We start from the raw sequence: 10,456 nt of genomic DNA on the forward strand, positions 1-10,456 counted from the left end.
GAGATTACAGATTGTTAAAGTATAAAGGACCTTGGAAATCATCTACTGTATCTTCTTCTTTCACTATTAAGGAAACTAAATTCTAAAGGATGAGGGACCAGGCCAAGGTCACACAGCTAGTTAGCAATTAAAGGCAAAATAATAAGATAGTTGAATATTGTTACAGGAACTTCCTGCAATTTGGGGTCATTGTATTATCTGTATGTCTGCCCAGTCCCTGTAGTTACTTGCCAAGAAAGCATGGAAAGTAATTAGCTCTTGGACCTTTCCTGGCACTGCCCCACTGGCAAGTGATTTCAAAGGTTGTTTGGAAAAGGTATTGGGAAGGACTGCCAGATCCTGGTGCTAGGGACTCCACAGAACAAAGTGTGATCATTTACAGAAAATGAAACGCTGAATAGTCTGAGTGTTCAAGCCTACTCAGCAAGACTTAAGAGTTCCATATTATTCCATCTTTCCCTGTGATTCACCCTTCCAAAACGTACCTTCCTCAATACCTCCAATTTCTCCTCTCTTCCATGTTGTCTCAGGCCATTAGCCTCCTCTAATTTACTTTGCTCATTTTCCAGTTTCAGTCCTAAAGTGAATTAGTTCAACAAAGCAGTATCATCTCCTCTCAAATACTTTACCCTCCTCTCTTATCTCTGCTCAGACTTTCTTAATCTTAATTCTGAATTACTCCCACCAGCTGTCACCTCCACTGCTATTCACATGGTACTGAATGGAGCATGAAATCTTGGAATGAAGCTCAGTGGGTCTGCCACAAATGTAATCTCAACCAGGTATTCTTCAGTGAAGCCCTAATTCTCCTCTTCTCTAATTGGTTCTCTAGAACACTCCCCACTGAAGCTGTTCCAAATTTGCATTTCTCACCTCAAACCACCCCCATCATCTTCTCAAATGAAAACATTTATGTCATGATTTACTGAGAAACAGAGGCTATTGATTGAACTCCCTTTTTCTTCTCTGCTCAGAATTCTAAACCTATTCACTTTTCTCCACTCTTTTATTACAATTTCTGAAAATGAGATAGTCTGCCTTCCCATCAAGGATAACCTCCTTGCATATGCCCTTGACTTCATTCGTACTGATCTTCTCTAAAAATAGCTCCTCAATTACTTCTTTCTCTTGATTATTGTCAATCTCTCTTTGAATATTGGTTCCTTTCCTGCTGCCTAAAAATACTCCAAGTCCCTCTGTTCTTAAAAAAATTTCATTAAGTTCTACTATCCCCTACCATACTCCTCTCTCTTCTCTTTTTCTTAGCCAAATTCCTGGAGTTGAAAAAAAAAAAACAAAAAACACCCTACATTCATTCATTGTCTCTACGTCCTTTTCATCCACTCACTTCTCAGTCCTTGCCCTGTGGCATCTCATCACGCAGCTGTTGCCACTTTCCCCAGTTACTAATGATCTCTTCTTTTCTCAGTTGGCATTCTTCTTGGCCTCTGCAGCATTTGACATTGTCTGACTTCTCCTAAGGTCATCACCCATTTCATGTGGTCTAACCGTGGGTCTACCCTGAACCCTCTTCTCTTCTTTCTCTATATTTTCATATCAGTTTTCAAGTATTTAATTACCATCTCTATGCAAACGAATTTTAGACTCAACATGTCCAAAATACAAGACAACTTAGACTCAATGTGTCCAAAATACAAGTCATTTCTCTACTAAATTTCTCTATGTCCAATGTGCACCAACCATCCGGTTTCCACTCTACATATTCAATCAGTCAGTAAGTCAACAAAAATTAAGTGCCTCTTTTATGATAGACATTTTGCTAAACACTAGAAATCTACCATTAAATCTTTTTTTCAACTTTAATGACTTTTTAAAAAAAATTTTTATTAAAGCTTTTTATTTACAAAACATATGCATGGGTAATTTTTCAGCACTGACCTTTGCAAAGCCTTCTGTTCAAATTATCTCCTTCTTCCCCCCACTCCCTTCCCTACATGCCACATAGTCCAATTCATGTTAAATATGTTAAAATATATGTTAAATCCAATATATGTATAGATATTTATGCAGTTATCTTGCTGCACAAGAAAAATTGGATCAAGAAGGAAAAAAAAAACTGGGAAAGAAAACAAAATGCAAGCAAACAACAACAGAAACAGTGAGAATGCTATATTGTGTTCCACATTCAGCTCCCATAGTCCTCTCTTTGGGTGTAGATGAATCTTCATAACTGAACAATTAGAATTGGTTTGGATCATCTCATTGTTGAAGAGAGCCATGTCCATCAGAATTGATCATTGTATAATCTTGTTGTTGCTGGGTATGATGATCTCCTGATTCTGCTCATTTCACTTAGCATCAGCTCATGTAAGTCTCCCCAGGCCTCTCTGAAATCATCCTGCTGGTCATTTATTACAGAACAATAATTTAATGACTTTTTTTTAATCCTCCCCTTTTTCACCTCTTTTTTGGATCTCATTCAGGCCCTCATGACACCTGGCTGTTCTGCTATACTTTTAATTAATCTTCTTCATTCAAATGTCTCCATTCCAAACTGTCTACCATATAGCTACCAATCTGATTTTCTTTAAGTGCAGGACTAACCATACCACTCCCCAAATCAATAAATTTCAATGTCTTTGAGATAAAATATGAACTCTTCTGTTTGGCTTTGAAAGCACTTCACAACTTGTTTACAACCTACCTTTCTAACCTTCATTACACGTATTTGCTCCTCTTCCCTGCAATGCATGGTCTATCCAAACAAGCCTTCTTGCTGTTCCTCATGTAAGACATTTCCATCATATATAAACTCTTTGAAGTCTAGGACTTTATCATTTTGATGATATTTACAGAATGGACTACAATGACTACCAAACAATCAATATTTAATAAATGCCTGCTGATTGTTGGATTAAAGACTGCCAGCTTGGTAAATAGAAAGAATCCTATAACTGGAATTCCAACTCTGCTACTTTATACCTATGTAATTTGGGGCAAATGACAACCTCTCTGAGCCTATTTCCTCACTGTAAAATGAGAGGATTGGATTAAGTGGCCTATAAATTTCCTTCAAACTGCAATTCTGTGATGCTGTAGTCTGACTAGGTAAAGTGAATTTTAAAAAGACACTCTTTTTCTCTCCTCATATAGGGTAAAATTTAAAGACAGTAAGAAACTACAAAAAATTTAAAGAAGTTTTTAAATGCAATTTGGAAGAGATCTTAGAGTTTTCCTCCCAGACCCAAGAGGAACAATCAAGCACCCTGGAATAACTCCATTATCACTCCCTAGGAGGCTCAAGTTCAAAGATAGGAACCATTAACATCTACATTTTCCATGTGACATTGTTACTTGTTCACATTTTTTTTTTTTAGTGGCGACAGCCCAGCTTGCCTGGGAGGGGAAATACATCTTCCTAATCCTAAAGGTAAATATTACCAGTAAAAAGGGATTGTTAAACTAAGTCCACTTGTCTTCTATTGACCTTGACTGGGTTTTTTGTTTTAGTGTTTTTTTTTTTACAGAAGACAATCTCTATTCTGAAGGCTGGGTGAATCTGAAATAGCATCTTAAAAGCAAAAGCAGGTTTATAAGAGTATTTACTGATCAGAAGGAATAGTCTAGTTATGGATCTCTGCTTTTAAAGATATTATTACAGTTCTACTTGGGGATGACATAGTATGCAGAGAAAAGGAAGATCACAACCCAAAGGACATTAAATTTTCCTATAAATCTGAAACAGCTCTTAAAAGCAAAAGCAGATATGTAAGAGTATTTACTGACCAGAAAGAAAAGTTTGGTTATGGTTTTCTGCTCTAAAAGATATTATTACAGTTCTACATGGGCTGACATAGTATACAAGCAGAGAAAAGGAAGATCACTTAACCCAAAGGACAGGAAGATCACTTATCTCAAAGAACATTAGATTTTCTTGTAAATCAGATTGATAAGTGATAAGTAGATAAGTAAGCACTTAATAAATGCTTATTGATTAATTAACTAAAGGAATGAGAGCAGCCAGATGAAATAAATCAAACAAAATTTTAAAGAGAGAATGTGCTGAACCGAGTTATGAAGGAAAGTGTAATGCCAGAGAAATTGAGGCAAGAAAGAGAGATTAGAGAATTTTAATATTTTATTTGAGAGGGAGAGATTGTGCTAGGGGCAAAAAAGGATCCATGTTGCTCCCAGGTCTGAATAAGTCAAAGTATCCAGCAATAAGTGAAGAATTTGCATATTTTTTATTTTTATAGGGATTTTTTTATAGAGGATTTTTATAGGGCTCCAGCAATCAGGAGAGACAAAGGCGGGAGTGGCAGGAAGAGGAAGGAGGGGAGATAGAGCATCCATGAGCAGGAACTTTTCAGGAATGGACCATAAAGTTGGTTCTGACAGGTTGGAGGTGAGGACCATAAATTCTTATAAGTTGGGAGTGAAGAAGGCAGTCAAGCTAAAGACAGGAAGTCTGGAACAAGAGAGGTAGAGGGTACCAGCTAGGTATCTGAGATGAGCCATCTGCTCTATGGAATGCTAATGGTCAGGGCTCCCAGCCCTAATTTATATCAGTTCTAATGGTTAGGAAGTGGGGTTGGCATTGAGGCAGAACAATTCAGGGAAACTGAAATAGAACAATTTAGGGAAATAGAGGCATAACAATTAAAGAAAACTGTGTCATAACAAAAGAAAAGAAGGCAGTTTGGTTTACCAATGATTTAGAAATAATTATGATACTCCCTGCAATAGGCTAGGCACACCATCCTGGTAACTTTGGGGTCCAAAGAATCCCACTCTGAAGCCCTTCATTAGAATATAAATTTGTAATTCACTTTTGTATTTATGTGCTCAGCTTAGTATAAAGTGAATACTTTTTTTTTTATTAAAGCTTTTTTTTATTTTTCAAAACATATGCATGGACAATTCTTTAACATTAGCCCTTGCAAAACCTTGTGCTCCAATTTTCCCTCCTTTGCCCCATGCCCTCCTCTAGATGGCAAGTAATCCAACATATGTTAAACATGGTAGAAATATATGTTAAATCCAACATATGCAAATATATTTATACAATTATTGTGCTGCACAAGAAAAATCAAATCATACCAGTAAAAAAAAAAAAAGAAGCAGAATAAAATGCAAGCATGCAACAACGAAAAGAGTGAGAATGTTATGTTGTGAACCACATTCAATTCCCATGGTCCCCTCTCTAAGTATATTTAACTCTCTTCATCACTGAACAATTGGAACTGGTTTGAATCATCTTAATTGTTGAAAAGAGCCACATCCATCAGAACTGATTATCATATACTCTTGTTGTTGCCTGGTTCTGCTCATTTCACTTAGCATCAGTGAATGTGAAATCTCTCCAGACCTCTCTAAAATCATCCTGCTGGTTGTATGAATGCTTTCTCCCACCATTCATTTATTCCAAAAAAAAGGACCTATATGCTCAAATGTATTTATAGTGGATCTTTTTGCAGGGTCAAAGAAGTAGAAACCAAGAGGATGCTAATCAATATGGAATAACTAAACAAATTATGGCATATGGGTATAACAAAATACTGCATGCCATAAAAATGCTAAAAGGGATGGTTTCAGAGAAGTTTGGAAAGACTTGTATGAACTGATACAGAGTGAATAAGCAAACCCAGGAGAACACCACTACTATTGTTAGTATAACAAATTTTGAACAACTTAAGAACCCCTGACCCATGAAGAAGTATAGTAACTACCTTCTAACAAAGATTACAGACAGATTCAGTGCTGAGTAAGTTGCTTTTTAGGCTATGGACAATGTGGGAATTTGTTTTTGCTGTGTTTATTTGTTACAAGGGGTTTATTTTTTCAATGGGGTTGGGGGTGGGAGAAAGAAAATAGATTCTTGTTTATTGAAAAAAAAATAATTGTTATAACTAACTAAAAAAATCCCTGAAGCTTAACAAAACCTCTATGTGTCCCATTCTCCCTCCCCAAATTAGAATGTGAGCTCCTTGAGAGTAAGGACTGTCTAATTTTTCTATTTGTATCCCTGGAGCTAAGCAAAGTGTTTGAAAGCCACACAGTTAAGTGTCTAGTAAATGATTTTCAATTCCATTCCAATCTATTAACTTCTGGGCCTAGGAGCTAGGTATGTGTTTCCCAGCCTTAAAGATTTAAGGAAACTACCTGCTTCTTTTTGTACCATTCTGAAGTCTTGGTAAATTCACTTTAAAATTGCTTGCAAATCACATAATGAAGCTACTAGTTGCTGTGGAATTCTCCATCCCAAGAGCAGCCACAGAACTCTAATGGCAGGTTATTTTTACAGTAGAATCTAGGCTGCCCTAAATAAACACAATAAATCTTCCAGCACAGAAAGCAGCTTGCCTGCTTGATTCCTACAGTGCAGAGGGAGCAAAATTACAATAACTGAAATTATATTTTTTGTTTGTTTATCCAGCTTCTCCAGCATTTTTAAATCTAGGCACCCAAAGGACATAATGATGCTTCTTTTTACCTCACCAACCACTAGACATGCCTTCCCCAACCATGAACAATAAAGGTCAACTTCCCAAATTTTCTGGGATTGCTTGGGTCATTATTTACGTCAATACCGTAAATACTTACTGACTCAAGTAGACAACTAATTTTTTAAGGTTTACATTCTCTCCATTTTGGACTTGCTTTCATTTTTTTTTTAAATAACCTAAAAAGATTCCTATCTGCTAAGGTTCTGTTATTTAGACCGAGAGATATTTTTATTCAATAAAATTCAATGGTATTCATCAAATATTTCCTGCACACTTACCATTCACAAAACACTCTGCTAAATGCTGAGGGGGTTACAAGGTGAATAGAGATAATACAGTACAATAAATAGAATATTGAGATAATAATATTAGAATATTAGACATGCTATGAAGAAGAGCCAGGCTAGAATCTCATTATACACAATTGTAACACTGGGTAAGGCACTTAACTTTTCTGGAACTCTGTCCTTAATTGTAAAATGAAAGACTTGGACTCAGTTATTTCTAAGTTCCATCTAGTTCTAAATATAATGTGTAAGAAGCTTATAGTCTACTAAGTGATATGGGTAAGTAGGAACTCTCCTTTTGGAGAAAAGGAAGGATACAAATAAATGTATTGTCCAATAGAATATAAAAGTACTATGTGTACACACACATATATATATGTATGTATATATATATATATATATATATATATATATATATATATATATATATATATATATATATATACATATATATATATGTATGTATATATGTATTCAGAACCTAGAGATATTTTTATATCACTCTCTATATGTAAAATTAGGGACCGGCTAAGAGAATCAGGGAGAAGCTACATATAGAAGAAGAAAGTGGTATTTGATCAAGGGTTTCTAGAATATTAAGTAGCTGAGATGGAAGAAAGACATTTTAGGTTTCTAATACGCTATATACAAAGAAGGCAAAAGAAATGAGAATGTACAGAAAATGTTCCTGAAATCTCAAGGAGCACACTTTACATGAAATACAAGATAGGGTATACAAATGGAATTAGTGAAATAAAGACTAGAAAAATAAATAAGTTAGATCTAGGTTTGATGCATGTTAGAAAAGATCTTGACCATCAAGTTTTACAGGATTTAGAAGTAGAAATGAACTAAGTAATTATCTAATTCAATGCCTTAATTTTCTAATAAGGAAACTAAAGCCTAGAGAAGTAAAGTATTTTACTTAGTCATATAGCCAATAAATAGATGAATGAGAAGTCAAGCTCAGGTTCTTTCAATCCATATCCAGAACACTTTTCATGATATCATGAAATGTTATTTGAACTCCTCCTTTTAATAGAATCCCTGAAGATTTTACATAGGGGAATATATGATCTGAGTTGTGCTTTTGAAAACTGGTAGTGATTTAGAGAATGAATTGGATGATGGAGAAAATAGAAGCAAGAGAAATTGTCTATGAACTTCTGACTCAGAATGGTTCAATGAAAAGGACTTGAGTGGTAGAGATATTGCTGTCATACAAATTTTATGAATAAAAGATAGAGAGAATTAGGGAAAATGACTCAGGTTTCTGGCCTGGATGACTACTCCTACATGATCAGAAATAGGGAAATCAAGAAAAGGACCAGGTTTTAGAGAAAATGTGAAGTTTATTTTTACACTTGTCGAGTTTGAGGTATGAATTTGCTAATTAATTTATGAAATTGTGAAAAGGAGCAGGCACACATGGTTCTTTGGGTATTTACTAGGAAAATCCACAATGACAGTGGGAAGTGTGGCTGCAATCAGACTTTAATAAGGTACAAGAATAGCACAGAAAGAACAGTCAAGTAATGAGAAGAGTGGTGAAGAAAAGCAGACAATAAGGAGAATAAGAAGGGTTAGGGCAGATAATATGGGGAATAAAAGGAGTTAGGAAAAGATACAGAGAATCACTCATGTAACTGTGACATATATTTGAGAGCACTTTGCAATATGAACCCAGTTGAAGATGGAGGAATGATAGATCAGGGAGGGAAGGTGGGGAATGGGAATGGGGTAAAGATTGGGAAAGGGGAGGGACAAGAGTTGAGGTCTCATTTTTTATAGGGATTTTTTGGAGGGAAGGAGACTCTTATCTGTATTGCCTTGGATTAATTCATTAACATTTCCAAATCATTTCAAAGTAAAATGTTAAAATTATATCCATATCATGTCAAAGTTATCAGCACCAATTGGTATTCTCCTAGTCTAATTGTGGATACCTGGAAGTTTGAGATTTACATATCCTCTAACAGCAAAGCCTAAATGGCTTCTTTGGATTTAGCACTGACTACCAGGAAGAAATTTTTGGTTAACTTATGATACAGTTTGGGATGGTACAGTGGATAGAACACTGGACCTGAAGTCAAAAGGACCTGAATTAGTAAATTAGGAAATACCTGTATTAATAAAGGAAATGTCTTCAGTTACAAGTTCCTTATGTAATAAAATCACAAGTTTAGTCCCTATCCCTTAATATTAGCAAATCTCAATCTAATTTGGAGCAGTAATCCTCAAAACTATTAGCTACTAGTTAATAAAGGGAAAAGTGGATCAATGAAATGAACTAGATAAAATGACCTAGAAGGAAGTAAATATGGCAATTAAGTGTTTCATTAATCCAAGGACATAAATTAATAGGGGCAATAATTCTATAAGAATTGCTAGGGAAACTGGAAGTTGCAAATATGTAATACTGGAAGCCCTTCTCTAATAACTTTTTTGAACAGCTTTTCATAAAAGGAATTCAAATGATAAATAAGCCATATGAAAGACTGTGACAAATCATTAATAATAAAAGAATGCAAATTTAAATAACTCTGAGATATTACTGGCAAAGCTGATTTCAAAAATGAAAAGTCAGTGTTGGAGGAGTTGTGGAAAGATAAGCCGGCTCCTGAGAGAATTGTGAATTATGAATTTATTTTAAAAAACCTCTCTTGTTCTTTGATCCATCACTCCTGCTATTGCCACTGTGTCCCCAACAAGGTCAATAACAGAAAGATTCTACATAGAATAATAAAATATTCTGAGCAGTATTTAAATGGAAGTCAAAAAGGGTATTCAGTGATAGCTGAACAAGTCATGATATAATGAAGTAGTAATTGCCATGAAAAATAATGGATCTTAGAAATTCAGAAGAACATAGAAAACATAAGTAATATAGAATATGGAAGAACCAATAGAACAATATCCACAGTGTCTACAAGAATCTAAATGAAAAATACAAAAAAAATCATATTTTCATGATTTATAATAAATTGGAAAACTAAGAAGGAAACAGATTCACCTTCCTTCTCTCAGCAGAGAAGTGGGAACTATGGATGTAGAATGTAATATACACTGCCAGATGTGATTACTGTGTTAGTTGGCTTTACTTTAATGTTTTTCTTTATTACAAGGAAAAGTTGAGGGGAAGATTAAGAATTAAGGGGAAATAACTATAATGTTAAAACAACTCTAATGTTAAAACAAAAGTCAACAATAAAACTTTTTTTTTAGAATCTCTTCATCTTATGTGCAAGTAGATACTTTCAGGAAAATTGTAGTTAATTGGCAATTCAAGTCATGTCTGACCTGGAAAAGTTGATCTGATCATTAACCAGAAAAATTCTTGTGATAGATGATATATTATTAGAACAATGAATTCTTAGAGTAACAAGGGGAGAAGGATATGACCACATTTTGGCTTTATTGTAACATAAAACATAAGAAAACCAAGGCAAAAAAAAAGTAGGTAAGATAAAACTGTGTGATAAACCAAGAGACATCTCAGGGCAAAGAGAAGATTATATAAGAAATCAAAGATATCTATAAATACAGTATATTAACAGTTTAGTTTATTAAAAAGTTGTTTACATTGTATTTAGGTGCTATTTATATTTTGATCTATTTTGTGGATTTTTTAAAAATTGGAATGGATGAGCATATGTTTAATATGGTTTTCTAAATTAAGAAAATAATAAAATATTAAGTAAA

This window comes from Sminthopsis crassicaudata, chromosome 5, assembly GCF_048593235.1.
Source record: "Sminthopsis crassicaudata isolate SCR6 chromosome 5, ASM4859323v1, whole genome shotgun sequence".
NCBI lineage: Eukaryota > Metazoa > Chordata > Mammalia > Dasyuromorphia > Dasyuridae > Sminthopsis > Sminthopsis crassicaudata.